We start from the raw sequence: 12,092 nt of genomic DNA, 5'->3' as shown, positions 1-12,092 counted from the left end.
CAAGAAAATGTCCTTAATGTCAGGATGGCACGGTGCTGCGGTGGTAACCATTATTGTGTTGCAGCAATGGGACTCAGGGTCCAATTCCTGGGGTGCTATCTGTGTGGAGTTTGTATGTTCTCCCTATGTTCATGTAGATTTCCTCTGGGTGCCCTGGTTTCCTCCCACATTCCAGAGAAAGACCAGTAGGTTAAGGTGGCTCCTGTAAAACTGTCCCTGGTGTGAATGTGTTTCCTGCCGTGGACTGTTCTCCGGTACAGAATGTGTACTCTGCCTTGCACCCATTGCTTGCTGGGATAAACTCTGGCTCCCCCATGACTCCTTACTGCATAAAGCAGTTAGAAAATGGATAGATGCTTACCCTCATTGTGCTAGTTTTGTTCACAACTAAAAACTCTGCGAATCCTGATGCTTAAGAACAGATCAAATTAACGTTCCATACACCAGTAATGTTTATTGGGTTTAGAGCTTTTTGATGTTCTTTTTGTTATCCTATTGTAAATGCACATCATATCCGTAAAGGCAGTGTGGTGGCTCTGTGGCTAAGGATCTGCACCTGTGGCAGGAAGGTTGCCGGTTTGTATCCCGCGGCCAGCAAAGGATACAAGGAGCTTCTCTCCCTGTCTGTGTGTCTCATGGAGAACAAGTTCCTGAAAAAGACAAATTCCTAATACAAGAAATTGTATATGGCTAATAATGTGATCTTATCTGAAGCTTGGACAAAGATATTTCAAGCAATCATACAAATTAGGTATTATTTTAAACTGTTTTTTCAAAATTCCAATTCTTGAGGTATTTTATAAAGTGCATATGATTTTTTATGAGTTTCAAATGGTGCGATGCAACCTAATACTTTTTTCTAATAAACCCCTACAGCCAATGATAATAATTATTTCTAAATGCATCCATGTCATTTTCTGTTCCTCTAGCAGCTACAAGTGGTCTAAGTGTCATTTACAATATATGGATATACTGTATATACAGTTCATACAGAATATACAAGCACATTTTAAATGTAATTGTGTATACTTTGGCTCAAAATGTGCATTGAGTCTCTGGTGCAGTCCTCTAGAAATTTTAATTACAAGAGATAAAGAAATACCATTAATTGATAAAGGTGTTCTAGGTATAGGTTTGTAATGTGTAGGCCTTTTCTATTTTCCTACTGAAACTCTCAGTTTCCAGACTTGGAGGCAGATGCAGTAACTCAGAATAGAGTCCCAGAAACCTTCCATATCTGTGATGCACTATTTTCATTCTATAATACAATGGTCCACCCACTGCTCTCCTGCCAGCCAATTGGATGGGTTCCCTTGGCAACTGGACACACAGGAAACAGAAGGACAGGCAGGAAGTGGGGGAAGGGATCAGGAATAGATACCCAAATATATCCACTAAACACATTGCAGTTACTGTACAGTAGAATGTTTAGAAACCTTTAGAAATGAAAACATGCATGTTCACATAGTTCAGTTCAAACCCTGAGGAATTTCATTAATACACTGTCATCTTATCCACTGAACACCAGTCCCAGAAGATTGTCTTTCTGCTCTATTATGTAAGGTCAGATACAGTAATTCAGCTTGCAAGTCTTGAACATAAAATCAACAAGCAAGAACACAATTGTTTGAAAGTGACATATTGTAAATTTAAAGCTAAAACACTATTCAGTTTTATACCACATTATATATGGTTTCTGCCACAGCCAGTTTTCAAAGTAAGGGGATTTGTTTTAGTTTCTCCTGGTAACTGGACTCTCAAGTGCTTTTGCCACAAAAAAGTAAAAATAGGAGAAAATTAAATTCTGCTAAGTATTTTTAATTTCGTTAAGTCTTTTTAACGAAAAGTAAAAATTCAATCCTGTGAACACCTGAAAGAAAAGATAGAGATGGACATTTTGTTTTTACAGATGCACAAAATGAGATTTCATAAATAGCACAACATTACACTTACAGTTTTTTCCTGCATTTTTGTTTTTACTGTCCGAGGAATAATGTTATCAAACCAAGTAATTTAATTTCCAAACAGAAATTTGCCTCCCTTTTCAGACATCTGCCAGTGACATCCAGTTAATAATTGTCAGGAACGTGTCTTGGAAAACCAGAGTGTAAAAAATGTATTTATGAAATCAATGGTAGGAGGAAAACATGCTGCTGATACTCATTTTTTATTTGCTCCAAAGGGTTTGGCACAAACAAATCAACACATTTGCTGTATATTAGACTAACGATCAAATAGACACATCATTAATCACACTTTAATTATCCTGTCTCCTATTTAGCCTTAGAGACATGACCTTGCATTTCCCATCTTAGTTTCCTTCACTCAACTCATCATTATCATTTTATCCAGTTCACTCCATTATGTGTTGTGTGGTTAAGAAATAAAAGTTAATAACTACCTGGTTATTCTTATTCTGTTACTGACATATCCAGCGCAATTATGATTTTTAATAATAGCAAACTAAAAGGTCCCCAGTCCTGGGTGGCACCTGTAATGTTTTTTCATTATTAATTGTCAAACCCAGCCAAAAAGGGGGAAACATTGCAGGAATGAAGATGCTTATCTGCAGACCACAGGCTAATGCTCTTTATGACAGCCAGAAAAAAACAGAACAATGTAATTTTATGTTCACAATCTGAACTGTCTTGGCAACATGGTTTTTAATAAAAAGTACTCCCTTATCCATGCCTGGTCATATCATGCTCTACTCACGCTGACTGTTTAATTGAGCTATATTCTTTCTTAGCATCGTGAGTTCTGTGCCTTCCACATTCCTGTTTAAAAGATCCAGAAACAAAAAAAACATAACAGATGATGATATCTTCGTGTCAATTAGTAAATGCACATCTCAAACAATAAGCCTGGGAGAGCTACTGTATATCAGAATGGCTGCATCAGTGCTATTTGTGTTGTAAGAGGCAGTAAGGTCAATAAACTGTTCTTCATGTTACATCAATTCAAACTAGTAAGGTAAGATGAAACCTTGTGTTCAGTGTGCACTTTATGCTGTTAAACATTTCACATGCTACAATAAATACTTTATGTGATTTTGTGGAGCGTTAAAATAAAGTATTTTTTGTCATTGCTCTCCTGGTATTGAGTAAAAAGATTCATAGGTTACAGCTGTAATGTGGATGACAAGAGCTCTTTTTTATTATTATAAATCCCTATTACTATTATACAGAAGTCATTTTCGTTCTTTGGATAAAATAAGAAGTATAAAAAGTATTAATGCTTCAAACACCCTTAGCTATCTTAGCAAAACTACTGTTATATATATATATTTAAAAATATGACAGTAGTCTTGCTAAGATAGCTAAGAGTGTTTCACCATTTTATTTTAGGTTCACATAATTTGTGAAACTGAGGGATAAGATATAACGGGTCTTAATACATTTTTTCCAGATCGTTTGTTTTTTATACTTAAATTTTAATAATCCAATGACTCTTCTTATCTTTAAGAGAACTGAACTGTGCTTTTGTCCCCCTAAGCACCTTTACAATACAAGATTGACAGGAGTTGCTGCTGGTAAGTACTGCTTCTCTGAAACAGAGTTAGCACATGCATTTAAGACATGATGTGTGAGACTCCACTATTGTCTCTCGAGCTGCAAGGAGAGACCACATCGTCTTTGAACGTTAAAATGTATTTCATATTATGCTTCAATTTCGGAAACATAATATGGGATTTATATGATAGCTGGATCTGCATTGATTTAGTCTTGACATTTCAGAACAGCGGACAGTTCTTATCAATTTGAAATCATGGACCTGCAGACAATAGATGGTATTTACAATGAAAAACAAATTACCTGCAGCTCCAGTTCTATAGCCTTTAAGTTTTCATTGACATTTTAATAAATTAAATCAAAATGTAATGGTACAGTGAGGTAAATCTTAACAGAATTCTTTTGAATCATTAATGAAACACATTGAGAAACAGAGGCACGTTTTTGCACAAAAAGTTGATGTGGAATTTTACTCAGCCACATTCTCGCAACTGACACCATAGCGTCTTTGAAGAAATGGATCCTGGAATCAATTGTCTACAAAAAACCAACAAGCTGTTTGGGCTTATTTTTAGTCTTATTTTTTGCACTTTTTTGATAGGGTATATTTAACTTGAGATGTAAAAGGATAATTAATAATCCCTTTTTGACTGTTGTCCATTTGTGTCCTGTATTCGCATTAGATTACATTCATACTACTGGACACCTGACTCAGTGCCTCGGACTCAGAGACACTTTGTCATAACCAGATCCAAACCACATCTGAATTTTTTTTTTCGAATGAATGAAACAGGATGCAGCCCCATGAGAAATCCTGAATTAATTGTAGGGCTCTAGGGAATCCTATGACCTATCATCTAAACCTAGATTAAGATACTATGGACACATTCTTAAAGAGGCCCTCTACCAAGTTTTATACTTTAATAATATATTCACCATAAAAACAATGCACATCTACCACATTTCTCTCCTATGAGTAAGCATATTTGTGTTTTATAATTGCTAAATCTTTGTTTTCCTTTAAATTGCACCCAGACAATCTATTTTAATACTACTGCAGTGCTCAGTCAGCTTTCATTCTGCATCTTGTTTTATTGTTCAATGCAAGATTTTATGTTATGTTAAGTATTTGAGTTAAGTGTAATAGATCTGTATTGTACTTTTAAAAAGGATTTCAGTGTATACATGAATAAAAGAATGCATAATGGTGAAAGAATTCTCAGATCAGTCTGTCCATTAATTCCCCTTTTCCATTTTATGTCATGTAGTATTTTGAAAGTAAACAATAAACTGTTTCAAAAGACAGAGTTATTGGAATGTAATAATCTCTTACATTGCAGAGAAAAGGATGATGCTTACCTCCCAAGTTGGTCTATATTCTAGTATGTTTTATTCCAAAAACAGCTACTGTAGACCTTCATGAAAGCCTGAATGAAATATGAAAATAACCAGATTAAATATGTCACAGAGACATAAGATGTATTTGGATTAATTCATTAACAAAATCATCCAGTAGTAAATATCCTGGTATGAATGTGTTTGTGAAACCTTAGATTCAGTATCTGGTAGCAACTCCTTGATCAGCTGTGGACTTAACCAGATATTTCCTGTAGCTGTATCAATCTCTCACATTGGCTTTTGTGAATTTTGGCCCGTTCTTCCATATAGAATGACATTTTAGGGTTATCTTGCATGAACAGCTTACTTCATTTCCTGCCTATGTATTTCAATGGTGTTTAGGTTCACCCTTTGCTTTGGCCAATCCGAAATACAAGCATTCTTTTTCTTCAGCCCTTGTGTTATCGGTTGTATGTTTCAGATCATTGTCTCATTGCATGACCCATCAGCTGAAGCTGACTAATGAATGGTCTTCATTCTCTCCAGAATTCACTAATACAATGCTGAATTTGTGGCTCCATCAATGATAGTAAGATGTCTGGATCCTGAGGCAGTAAAGCAACCCTAATCCATGATACTCCCACCTCCAAGCTTAACAGGCAGAATGAGTTTATTTTGTTTCTGAGACAGTGTTTGGTTTTTTGTCACACAAGTCATTTCTCATTACTGCCAATAAATCCAACTTTTGACTCATCTGTCTAGAAAACATCATTAGGTAGTCTTGTGGATTCCTGGGCCATCAGTCCTGGGTAGAGTCACTGTGGTCCTGAATATTTTCCATTTGTAGACCGTCTGAAAATCGACTAATGGAGCTCCAGATGTGTAGAATAGGTTTTGTACGTAACCCTCTCCAGACTCATGAGCATAAACTACTCTTAAATCTATTATTTGCAGCATCTGCGTGATTGTATAAACCTGCATGGTGAAGACCAAACTCACTAGGTTTCTGACCATTAAATAGGACAGGGCTGCACAAACTCAGTCCATGTTAAAATTTCACCCAATTATTTAACCATAAACTTCAAATTATCCCCTTAATTGTGCTAAGTGACTTAAGGGTTCACTTACTAAATCACATACACTGATCACTAATTATCAATTTGTTTTCTATTTCATATACTGTACAATTGCTTCTACAAACATTCTATTGGTAAAAATAATCCCTTTTGATTGTTTTAGAAAACACTACGTTGATAAAATGGAAGTATAATGGTTAGGAATTATAATTCACATAAATATATTTGTGGTACGTACTGTAAATGCCAAGACAATTAATTAATATTTAAATCTGTCATGAAAATATTTAATGATTCCTTAACAGTTTTATTCATTACATTCTGTTAAGTGATCAGGATTGTGTCAATAAGGCATTGGCCCAATATTATTGTTTAACAGTGTCTTAGCAACAACATACAAGTAAATCCATACAAGTAACCATGAAAATGCTGAAAAATCTTATTTCTGTCAGTGGAATCACAGAATGATAAGACACATAATACACTTTCACAGACAAATTTCCTTTGCAGCTCAACATCAATAGAAGGGCATTACCATTAGTCTTATTGATGTTAGTAAGAAATAATAAGGAATGTACTATACATATACTGTAGACTGTATCTAACATGTCTAGATATACTGCATATATAACAAATGGGTTATATGCAATGTCATTGGAAACTAAAATGTAAGCAAGGTAATCAACTGTCAGTGCTCATAATGAAGTGATAGCTGATCTTAAATCACTCTTACAATAGACTGGCCCACCCACTTCATGCAGGTTTGCTGAGAGATACCCACTGAGGTTCCTGGCAGCGTGAATGTGGAGATGGGATTTTCCATGAAAGCGTCAATGCTAAATCTGATTGAATCCGGCAGGCTGTCCAAGCTCCCGTTTCCCATTTTATTAAAATACAGAGCATCTGATAGACTGGTACTGAGGAAGGAAATAAAGGTACAACTTGGAGACTGAGCTAGATGTCAAAACAGAGATGCATTAGTTGATGTCATGTTAGATTGTAGAGGAAATAAGGTGGGTGTGAGTGTGGGGAGGGCAGGTTGTCAGTAATGCTTTTCCTCAGTCCCCTGCTGCCAGCTGATAACACGCAGGACAGAAAGACGCAGATATCAGACCCCCGCGGCTGGCACTGAAACCTCACAGCCTACATGCATATACCTACTGTACAGTATCATTTCCAAGTCCATTCGCTGCTGCAGCTCACTGTTTTCATTGTTTCAAAATTACTGCATTAAGGCCATCCCATACTTAGAATCTGTAGCCCCCTTGAACATGTGCTGCTTATAATGTATATCAAACTTTAGCCATTCTGTCTGTGCATTTACCTGTAAGGCACATTCCTGTGCCATGTTAAATTATACCTCTTCTATACAACCCAAAATTAGGCATCTACACATATCTGTTCTTACACGGTATTTTGTTTACTCTGATATATTGTGATTTTGTGATATATTGTATTATACGTCAGAGAGCACATGACTCCCACCACCACCAGTTATGAGTCCACAGACTCACCCACTACACTTACTGCCTTACCTCTAAGGCTATTATGTTTTATTGCGCTTACCTCAAGGGAATACAAGTCTATTCAACTTTCATTTTTAATAGCAAACCTACCACTGATTTAACGAAATGCTGCATTTGACATTTTTCCCGAATGTTCAACAAACCCTTATGTTACTATGCAGTTGTTAATAAGGATAGTCTGATGCCAAATGAGTACGTGGTTCAAATATTGTTTCCTTTGATTAAGAAAAATGTTTCCCATTGTTAATTGTATTTTCCTATGAAAATGTTAGTTTTCCACCTGACCTTGGGCTTGGGATTCTGACTACAAATCATATAAGCAAATTTAACTTTGATCAGATTTCTCTTCTTTAGTATTAGGAGTGACAGTCCCTCTCAGATACTTTAATGAAATGGTATGCTGTATGTACAGCATGATGTATTACACATACAACACTCTTTTTTAAATCACTGTTTATACACTGTATATTGCTGTATTTGGTTTTATGTTTGCTGATAGGGTAACTGACCCCAGAGCTATGATTTATGCTGTGTTACAGAACAACAGGTCATGTGCTTCTGCACTGTTAACAAAGATGTTACAAATTGTATTTGTCTCAGCAAACGAAACTGATGTCTGAAAAGAATAAGCCCATGCCATTAATAATCCTTTTGAAGGTTAACTGAAGCTAAATGAATAGAGGAAATGAACAGCAACATTCCTTAAATCTGACACAGAACCAGCTGTTGTTTCAGAAAGAGAGGTGAGAGCAGAGTGAGGTAACCAGTCTATTACTCACTATCACAATGGGATTTAATTACAGCTTCGGTCCTGATAAAATGATGAATTAAAATTGTACTTTGGAAAAAAGTGCCAATGTCTGTAGGAAATGACAGATGAGATAATAGCATCCCTTTCACAGATAATCAATACTTAGGGCTCCTTCTTTTCCTCCAAAGATTTCAAAGGAATGAAGACGATCTAACTTGGGAATACACTAACTGGGGAAAATAAGCGATAAAGGTATACAGTATGATTATCTTCAAAATATTGTATACAATATGTATCTTTAAGCAATGCAAATGTCTTTTGTGAATATTGCAAAATAAACATATTTCATAGCAACTGTTGTGTAAAGGCTTGAGTAGCAAGAATCAATATTTCTTTTAAAGATTTTAATGAAATTGTGTACTGAAACAGCTACTGCATGTTGCCACTGAAGAGAATGCTTTTTCAAATTTCTCTACAGGTCAGGAACTATGATAAGGTTGCAGAGGTAAATCTAAAGGCTTAATCACACCCACTCATTTAAATCCAATATAGAACACTGTCCTTGGGCTATTTCTTAATCTTTGTGTCTCTTTCATACTAGTTCACATTTTCTACTACCATACCAAGGAGCTTGTTGGATAGCATGTTGATGAAAGAATAAATAGGAATAAAACTGTCATCCTGAGGGTCTCCAAACCCCTCACCACCCACTCCACTCTATGTCTGCCTATCTGAGGGCAGTGTGTCAGGACACCTTGCCAGCCCACAGGGTCATTCTGGACGTGTACTGCACCCTTAATAACCAAGATGTGCATTGATCTGTACCATCCTTCATTACCTCTTAGTTTGAATGTTCCACAGTTTTGTGGAACTGTACATTGCAGTATGGTTCAGAATTGAGAAGGAAAACAAGCAATCTCCTGCATAAAAGTAGTTATACTGTAGAGCAATTACAGGTGCATCATTACATTTATACATATTTTAAAATTATCCTCCAGACACAACTTATAACAGTCACATTCAATTATTTGGGGATCCTGAGAAGCTGATCCTGCATTTGATACTGAATTATTTCTCTGAATAAGGATCTTCTGCCATACAAATTCATGTCACATCATGCCCTACACAATTCTTGTGAATATCATTTCAAGGCTTGATGAAATTTCACTTTTTTATCATATTGTGGCACCTACCTTAGGACACAGTATTACAGATTAGATGGACTTCTCTCAGGGGATCATCTGGTCTCTTCTTTTACATTTCTTTAAGCTTTCACTTATGAACATATGAACAGTTATATGAAATGGCAACACAATAGGTACAAAAGAGAATCGTTTTAATTTGTGATCTGAAGACAACTAAACAAAAAGAGATGCTCGTATTAACTTTGCAGTCTTTAATATAGGCTAAGGATAACACAGGAAGACAGCCCTTGCACAATGCAGATAATGATCTGTAGAAGTCCATAATTTTGGCACATAGCATTTTTAAAAATTAAAGACAATGAAAATAAAAGGGGAAAAATCAATTTTCTTTTGTTTGTGACAGCCTGCCCATCACTTTGAGGTTATATGCAAATTCAGCCAAAGTAAGTCAATTGATTAAAATACAAATCTTGTCATACTAATTAAAAAGCCATTTCAACAGCCAGATGTAGAAGTTCTCGTATTGTGCAAGTGGAGTTATTTTTGGAGAGGAATGAATGACAGATTTACAATGGAAGCTGCTATACCGATTTCATTGTTCTCTTCTCGGAGTGAGCAGGCAAATTGAGTTTGCAAGGAGAGAGTGACATGAGGTCACAGAAAAGATTGGGTTTGTCTCATAATGTAAAACCATAGCTGTCAGAGAAATGTAAGTTGAAGACCAGGCATGACACAGAAAGAGTCTGTGCTTTTAAAATTTCATTTTCCTCCTTTTTTCAAATTCATGTGTGACATACAGTATATCCAATTTTATGCTTATATATTTATAATATATATTAAACATTTTAAATCATCATGCAGTTTGAAATGTTATATATATATAATCTTTGTGGCCATTGATGCCGATAATCTGTTTATCAGGTGGTTTAGTGGAGATTGGTGTTATGCTCACCCTTCACACCACTAATCCCTAATGATAAAGGCAAATAAGAACTGTCAGCTGGAGCTGACCTTTTCTGATATTATCAGAAGTAGCACAAGCACAGCGATCGTAATCAGACTAATGAGGTGTTAACAACATTAAATGTACATAAGCTCCTGTTTTTCACATCCACAGAATTTCACAGACTTTCAGGAGCACAGGCTGTTGATAACACATCTTAACTTTACAAGTAAAGCTGGGGTCTGTGCACTTACATATGTGGTGTGACATACTGTATGTACAAAAAGAAAAAATCAAATAATCTTGACATTACTGAAGATGACTTTTAATTTGCAGCAGTGTGCAGAGGCATGCAGTGTGTACCCTTTTATTAAGCAATAGAAGAAACTGAATTTTGCACGTTGTTTAGTATGATCATGTAAAGGAGAATAAAGAGCAAGATGAAGTGTTCTTTACAGTATATAAGTCCAGAGACCCAAATTTCCTGCCTGTAATGGATGTCAATAAAATGATCATCACAATAAAAAAGCTTAGACTGTGGCATAAGAGATTCTGTGAAATACAGAACATTGAATGTGTTTTGAAACTCAACCTGAAATTTGTAAATCTAGTGATCGTGTGTCATGTGACACATTAACAAAGAATTTAGTGCAATCTATTTGGTTTGTTCCTAGCCATACTAGTCATGATAAAATTGTCCTTAATTGTCTACAGCTTCCGTGGAAGAATAAAATTATATTCATTTCTACATAGTTGTAACCAGCAATACAACTCTGAAGCAAACATAAAAAATCCTGTGCTGTAAAACATCATGCTAAAAATGCTTAGTCCCTTTTCATTCCTAATCAACCACATGTTTTTCCCCGATTTTGCAAAGGATTGGATTGGATATGCTGCACATGACAGCACACATTCATTGTAAAATGCTAAAAATGTCATTCTGTGCCAAAGTAAGCCATAAAGGCTAAGCTGTTTTCAAGTGTAAAACATATATACAGTAAAGGTACGAGCTAAATGATGTGGTGAAAAGCTACCCTGAGGCCAGTTATCACCAGAGCAAGTCAATTAATACTGAAATGTTCATGGAATACCTGTCAGACGGATGACTGGCTCTGTGAGCCCTTTTTTTCTTAATTTCTAGGAGTTCTTATCTTTTATGGAAAAATATCTCCCCCCTAGCCACATCCATTTTATAAAGTCATTGTTTTCGGTATTCCATGGTCACATTTTTACCTTTCCTTAAAAGCAAATCAATATTCCTTGAGCTGTCCCACTTCCTCATTACACTACATTCATTTCTTTGCTGTCAAACAGTGTCTGCTCATTGCACTCCATAATATCAAGTATAATTTACATTGAATGCTTGGCTGTAGGTCTACAAAAGAGTGAATAAGAAATTTTACATATAGCTTATGTGAAAGACCCCCCCCCCCCCCAAGAAAACAAAATGCCTGCATAATCTGAACTCTAGAAAAGCAAATGAAAAATGATCGCGACATTAAAACTGCAAGAGTTCAATTTATAGTGGGAATCCCACAGTTAGGAATTTTGTGATGAAACAAGAGGCACACAGTGATTGCATTAATAACACTTAAAAAAGTACATAAGCGTTAAATACAGAATGTAATTGTGCAGCATGTGCCAATTAGTCGTGCTGCCTAGACTGATTGGAAATTTCATGCATTTTTAATTCGTGGTTTTGTCATTTGTGTAAGCCCCAGGCCCTTGGACTTTCTTAGCACACTTAATTTTAATTAACTTACTAAAAAGGTTGCAAGCCAATGATGGATGATGCCTACTT

This window comes from Lepisosteus platostomus, chromosome 17, assembly GCF_059453375.1.
Source record: "Lepisosteus platostomus isolate fLepPlt1 chromosome 17, fLepPlt1.hap1, whole genome shotgun sequence".
NCBI lineage: Eukaryota > Metazoa > Chordata > Actinopteri > Semionotiformes > Lepisosteidae > Lepisosteus > Lepisosteus platostomus.
Note: the sequence above shows the minus strand (reverse complement) of the source record.